Genomic DNA, 7,346 nt, shown 5'->3' with positions numbered 1-7,346 from the left:
CATTTGCATTTAGGATCTCATTTTTTATATTTTTAGTTCTATTAGTTAATTAACATCACAAAAATAAGAGAAAATAACAAAAAAATAGTCCTTTTGCATTTTTTTTACTTTTAATTTTCGATTTTTTCTTAGCTTTCTTTTTAAATTAGGATTTAGTTAATTTTACAAAATTAGAGTTAAATCAGGACTTTTCATTTTAATTTTGTATTTGACAAAAATCTAAAAAAATGAAATGAAAATGAAAGAAAATAAAAGAAAAGAGAATAAAAGAGAAGCAAAGCAGATTGGGCCGTTTATTGCTAAACAATTGATGGCCCAGTCTTTAAAAAACATTGGACCAACCCAAGCCCAACCCCAAGACCACCCGGTCCAAATGCCCCAGTCCTCAGACCATGGAAACGACGTAGTATAGGGGCGTTACTACGTCGTTTCAGGTTCTCCAAATATCAAAATAATCCACACCCTCCATCCCTCATAATCCAATGGCTGTGATCTTCTTCTTGGTTTTAATTAAAATGTCCGAAAATTGTAAATAACCCTAAGACCAAACTCACCTTCCTCGTACCTTACCCTCCCGTCTCCTACCACCACAAGCCGCCGCCGGAAATCGCCCTACGGCGGCGGCGAACCTCCATTCACCACCAAATTAATACCAGAGCTTGTCACACCTCCTTTTCGCACTACACCCGCGGAAGAGGGTATAATAAAGGGAGTTATTTCCAACTTGAAGTGACAATCGGAACGAGATTTATTATTAAGATTTCAGAGTCGCCACTTGGGAGATTAAGGGTGTCCCAAGTCACCAGTTGAATCCCGAACCGCGGAAATTATGACTCTGTTAGCAGTCCGCGAACCAGAAATCCAAGTAAGGAATTCTGTTAACCCGGGAGAAGGTGTTAGGCATTCCCGGGTTCCGTGGTTCTAGCACGGTCGCTCAACTGTTGTATTTGATTTTATCTGATTTCAAAACGTGTTCTAGCTCATGCGCCCTTTATTAGTAAACCGCTTTTACTGTTATATATATATATATATATATATTTTAATTTTTTTTTTTTTTTAAGTAATAGTCACGTACGTGANGCGACGGTGGCGTTACATGGTTAGGGTTTGAGAGACGGTGAGGGTAGGAGGGGGTAGGGGTATGGGTGGTTCGGACACTTATATATCAAGGGTTGGGGACTTCTGGGCCGTCTGATCAATTAACCTCGACGGTCCAGATTAAAACTTAACCAACGACGTCGTTTTGGGTGGGGTGTGGGACTGGACCGGGTTGGGACGGGTATGGACCGGCCTGGATTGGGGTATTTCGTTTGGGCTGACCGATTTTGGCCCAAATTCGGTCTCCAATTAAGACCATTTTTTAATTTTTCTTTTTCCCCTTTTTTTCTTTTATCTATTTTTGTATTTTTGTATTTATTTATTTTTTCTGATTTTATAAAATGCTAAAACAAAGCAAAGACCTAATTACACTATTTAACTCCTAAAATTACTTATAACTCTATTTAAAGACAAATGCAATAATTAACAATGCAAAGAACTATTTTCTCGCAATTTCCTTTACATTTTATTCTAAAACTAATTAATACTAAAATTGTGAAATTAAATCCCTAAATGCCAATGCATATTTTTGTATTTTCATATGGATTAAAATGCACAAATAAAAATGCAACAATTACCAAAGAATGCCACAAAATTCACAAAATTTATAAAATACTAGAAAAAATTGTTTTGTTTGAAATTTTGGGAATTATTGCTTAGGGCAAAAATCACGTGCTCACAGCTCCCTCTCCCTTCCCCCATCATCAATCTGCCCTTAATTTCCTTCGAATCCCGTCGGAACTCCTCCAAAATCCTAAACCCTAGCGCCGCCTCCGCCGTGTCCGGCGGCACCACCACTCAATCCCCACCAAATTTACACCGTAGGATCTTCTCCACCCCCACATCACAGATTCACACTCCTTTTGCCCCAAATCTTAGCCAAGATCCGCGAATCTAAGATTCAAGTTAACCCTGAAATCCGGAAAGAGATTTTGTTGACGATTTTGACTCTAATGGGTTTTAGGTGTGTGTTTCACATAAAAAACACACGGTTAAAGCCTGTTTAGTCAAAATTTCAAAGTATCATGCCGATGTTCGTGATATGATTTTGGCCAGTTTGCTAGGTATTTCTCTTCGCTCATTTTCATTTTATCTTGTATCTTTATTTTCTTAGTATTTCTTTTTCTTTTCTTGTTTTGTTTCTGATTTAGTTTTAGGTTTCTCCATGTTTGAAAATCGTTGCTTATTTCGTGATTTTAGGTTCATTACTAGTTGACGCTTTGTTTACTCTTCTTTTCCACACTCTTTTTCTTTCTTTGTTTAATTAGGTATAAGTTTCTAAATCATTTGTAGTTTGTAGGTGTTAATGGCATGGGTTAGTTTTAATTACTGAATGTTGTAGTGTTAATTGCCCCTTTTCTTGTGGACCTGATTTGAACTGCTGGGTTTAAATTTGGTATTGGTCTAGCGAGACTTATGAATTGGGTTAATTTCAGGGAGGGGTTTGAAAGCCAAGGAAAATAGGCCAGCCCAGTTGGGGTTAAACGAATTGGTTCAACTTGACCCATGAGTTAAAGGTTGGCTAATTGTCCAAAGTAATTCAGGGGTGAAGTCAGGGGTAGTATAGGCATTTTATAATAAGAAGAATCTTGCAGTAACTGAATTGGACGCCCCTAGAACCCTCTAGATTGGGGTTTTAATTTAAAATTCAAGAATTTGGTAGTGTTACTTGGCCAACAAGGCATGATTTAAGGGACTAAATAGTTTAAAAACTGAAATTAAAAGAGGGACCTAGGGTGTAAATGAAAATCTGAAGGTTGCCCTAGACTTTGTCTATAAAAGGGCAATACCTTGCCTTACAATACAAATTTTAGAAGTTTAAAAATCTGAAAAAGTTTAGAGAGAGTTTTAAAAATCTGAAAAATCCACACAAGTTTTGGAGATCTGAATTCAAATTCAAGTTCCAAAAGCTACTGAAAACTACTGAAAAATTCAAAAAAAAGAGAGTTCCAAATCTGTTCTCATTCAATTGCATTAGCTCATCAAAGCCTATGTTTCAAGTCCAGCTTGAGTTTTCCTTGGTCAATTGAAGTATACTTTAGGGCTGCTGCATCTTTTCCTTTGGTTTTCCTGGATCTTGGCCTGGATTTGTTGATTTCCTACTGGAATTAACACCTGTTCTTATACTGCTGCTTAGCTGATACTCATGTCCCTTGTTGTTTCAATTTCCAGGTATTTTTCAGCTTCAATTGATGTATGAAGAGCTGAATCAGCCATGTACTTGAATCGTTGAAGAAATGACATACTCCTCATGTTATCTTCATGTTTAGTTTACATGTAGGCATATTAGTTTGAATGTTATGTTATACAGGAGTAGATTTGAAGCTTAAATGATCTGGATTTTCGATAATTGTAATAATTGGACTGTTTTTTTCTTTTACTTTAGAAATTATACAAGTAGGAAATTCAATCGTATTAGTTGTTGCAATTGAATCTCATTAGAGTAGTTAGACCTTATTGAATTAACTCTAGACTATGAACTTTAGCAGGATTTCATTTGTTTGTTTAGTAATTCAAATACTCAGCAGTGTATCAATTCAGGACATCACTGTTTGCCATTCTGCCTAGGTGCTCATTATTCAATTTTATTTTTATTATTAACTGGAATTCCGTAGGATTCAGATGCTAGGTCGTAAATTGAGCATCATTATGCTCGTTGTTATTCTGGTAAATATTGATAATCCCTGTTTAATGTTAAAAATGGTAATGAGTTTATAGATTAGATCACAATTAATTAATACCAGATTCTTTTTGAAATAAATCTTCAGATCCTTGATATGTTAATGCTGACTTTGCTTGTGTTCATGATATTTGGACTATGAAAATTGGGCCCAACGCTTGGCCAGATTACTTAGTAAGCAATTCGAATCCCGTTAGCCTATGGACCAGTACCTTCACAATTGGGCTAGTGCTGAAGCCCAGTTGTGGAAGCTGAATGCATTTCTTTTTTTGGGCTGGCTATGAAGCCCAATAGGCTGAAGGCTTAAAGTCACTAAATTAATTTTGTAATGCAATTCTAGGCTTTCCAAGTTAGGTAGCGAATTTAAATTAAGAGGTTTTCATCTTGTTTAAGTTCGGACTTGAACTTGAGGCCCGAATTTTATAGTGATAATTAATTAGGTTTTTAGAGACATTACTTAATAGAAAATCATAGTTCCTTTAAGTTGGCCTTTAAAATAAAAACGAGGTGCGCCACGCCAAACAGAATTCATAAATTGCGTGGACCTCTCTAAATACTCATATTAAAATACTTAGAAACTGGGACGTGCATTTAGCGAATTTTCATGGCCGCCCGCAAAGTAAATAATACGCTAGTCGCTTTAGGCGCGTTCTTTAATAATCTTACCTTCCTAAATTCGGGTGTGCATTTCATGCGACCCAAATCCAAAATCCCAAAACGTTGAATAAAATATGTCGAGGATCCGGGTGCATTTCATGTGACGTGATCCAAAAACATGTTTTAAACGACATTCAATTTCCTAAATTTTAAAATTGTACTATAGGATGACATGTATGAAAATCAGATTTTAGCCAATTATAATAGTTTAAGCGACCGTGCTAGAACCACGGGATCCGGGGGTGCCTAACACCTTCCCTCGGGTCAACAAAATTCCTTATTTAGAATTTTTGGTTCGCAGACTCCATTCGGGAAGTCGAAATTTCCTCGATTTGGGATTCAAGATAAACCGGTGACTTGGGACACCAAAAGCCAAACCTATCCCAAGTGGCAACTCTGAAATGAATAAATAATCCCATTTCGAATAATGTCACTTTAAATGGAAAAACTCCCTTATACACTATCTTTTCGGGGTAGGTGTGTAAAAAAGGAGGTGTGACAGCTCTGGCGACTCTGCTGAGGATACGAACCCAGAATTTCGGTTCAGGGTTCAAGAATTCGAGCTTAGAACGATTGTTATATTTGGCTTATCTGATTTTCCTACATGTTTCATGCTAAATGTGCTAAATGCTTTACCGCTTTGATATTTGGTAAATTGTATAAACTGCTACGAAACCCTTCCTCTCTCTGAGTCTTCTACATCATGGAGAAGAGTGCACTTCGTGTGACTTCTCTTCTGTTTAGAGTCTTACCCCATTTAGAACGAGGTTCGGATAAGTTGCTAAGCCGGCGGAGCTTCTGTATCCCCGGTACGCTGCTCCCCCTCGGCCCGAGTTGTCCGCTCGGGTAAGCCAGGTCTAGAACAATAAACCGAGGGCTTAAACCTAGTATAACAAAGCCTCATGCCGGATCCCTAGTAGGAACGTTTGTTTGCATCATGTGCATTTGACTTAGGGGACTCAACATAGGGGTTGGGTCCGTCTAGGACAGGTGACCTGAAATGAAAAGACCATCCTGATGCATCTTACGTGCTACTTGTGCATTTATTTGCTCGGCTTTGCATGTTGACCGGCTTGTAAATAATGGAAGAGAGTTGAAGGAAAATAGCAGTGTTAGGGTTAAGTGAGGGTAACCACTTGTTTTGAAAAACCAATATCCAAATAGTACTGAAACTCTGCCGTATTTTTGAAAAAAAGGAAAAAACAAAAGATTTTTGTTTTTAAAATAGTTGGTTTTGACAAATTTGCCCGAATTATGCCAGTTTGATTCTCACGGGATGTGAGATACGTAGGCAACCCTCATCGGGTCCAACTGCCCTTTTTCAAAAATAGCCCACAACCAAAAAAAATCTTAATTTTTGCCACAAATAAGTCAGGTGGTGCCATTCTTGCTTAAAATAAGCCGAATGTCGCCAAAAGGGCGCTGGAAGGCCGTTTTTGCAAGAACAGTCACCTTGGGTCATTTTCAACGGTTAGCGGGCACAGCCTTAAAATCTTCTTTCCCAAAGTGCTGAAAGACCGTATCCGCAAAGCCAAAGTTTTGTTTTTGAAATAAAAATTAATGAAAAATCCAAAATCCAAAAAAATATTTTGCTTAAATCAAAAATCCAAAAATATTTTCATTCTTCTTTCATTAAAAAGAAATTTAAGAATCAAAAATATTTTCTTTTCCTTTAGAAGTAGTTCTTTCATAAATTGAAAAAAAAATCCAAAAATCCAAAAATATTTCCTTTAAAAGTTGGTCTTTCGAAAAAAAAAAAGAGTTAAAATTCAAAAAAAGAAGAAGTTTCTTTCTTCTTTAGAACTCTTTCTTNTACTCTCATGTTATCTTCATGTTAGTTTACATGTAGGCATATTAGTTTGAATGTTATGTTATACAGGAGTAGATTTGAAGCTTAAATGATCTGGATTTTCGATAATTGTAATAATTGGACTGTTTTTTCTTTTACTTTAGAAATTATACAAGTAGGAAATTCAATCGTATTAGTTGTTGCAATTGAATCTCATTAGATTAGTTAGACCTTATTGAATTAACTCTAGACTATGAACTTTAGCAGGATTTCATTTGTTTGTTTAGTAATTCAAATACTCAGCAGTGTATCAATTCAGGACATCACTGTTTGCCATTCTGCCTAGGTGCTCATTATTCAATTTTATTTTTATTATTAACTGGAATTCCGTAGGATTCAGATGCTAGGTCGTAAATTGAGCATCATTATGCTCGTTGTTATTCTGGTAAATATTGATAATCCCTGTTTAATGTTAAAAATGGTAATGAGTTTATAGATTAGATCACCATTAATTAATACCAGATTTTTTTTGAAATAAATCATCAGATCCTTGATATGTTAATGCTGACTTTGCTTGTGTTCATGATATTTGGACTATGAAAATTGGGCCCAACGCTTGGCCAGATTACTTAGTAAGCAATTCGAATCCCGTTAGCCTATGGACCAGTACCTTCACAATTGGGCTGGTGCTGAAGCCCAGTTGTGGAAGCTGAATGCATTTCTTTTTTTGGGCTGGCTATGAAGCCCAATAGGCTGAAGGCTTAAAATCACTAAATTAATTTTGTAATGCAATTCTAGGCCTTCCAAGTTAGGTAGCGAATTTAAATTAAGAGGTTTTCCTCTTGTTTAAGTTCGGACTTGAACTTGAGGCCCGAATTTTATAGTGATAATTAATTAGGTTTTTAGAGACATTACTTAATAGAAAATCATAGTTCCTTTAAGTTGGCCTTTAAAATAAAAACGAGGTGCGCCACGCCAAACAAAATTCATAAATTGCGTGGCCCTCTCTAAATACTCATATTAAAATACTTAGAAACCGGGACGTGCCGTTTAGCGAATTTTCATGGCCGCCCGCAAAGTAAATAATACGCTAGTCGCTTTAGGCGCTTTCTTTAATAATCT

This window comes from Nicotiana attenuata, chromosome 1, assembly GCF_001879085.1.
Source record: "Nicotiana attenuata strain UT chromosome 1, NIATTr2, whole genome shotgun sequence".
NCBI classification, from domain to species: Eukaryota; Viridiplantae; Streptophyta; class Magnoliopsida; order Solanales; family Solanaceae; genus Nicotiana; species Nicotiana attenuata.
The sequence above is the reverse complement of the archived record's forward strand: the minus strand, read 5'-3'. Positions refer to the sequence as shown.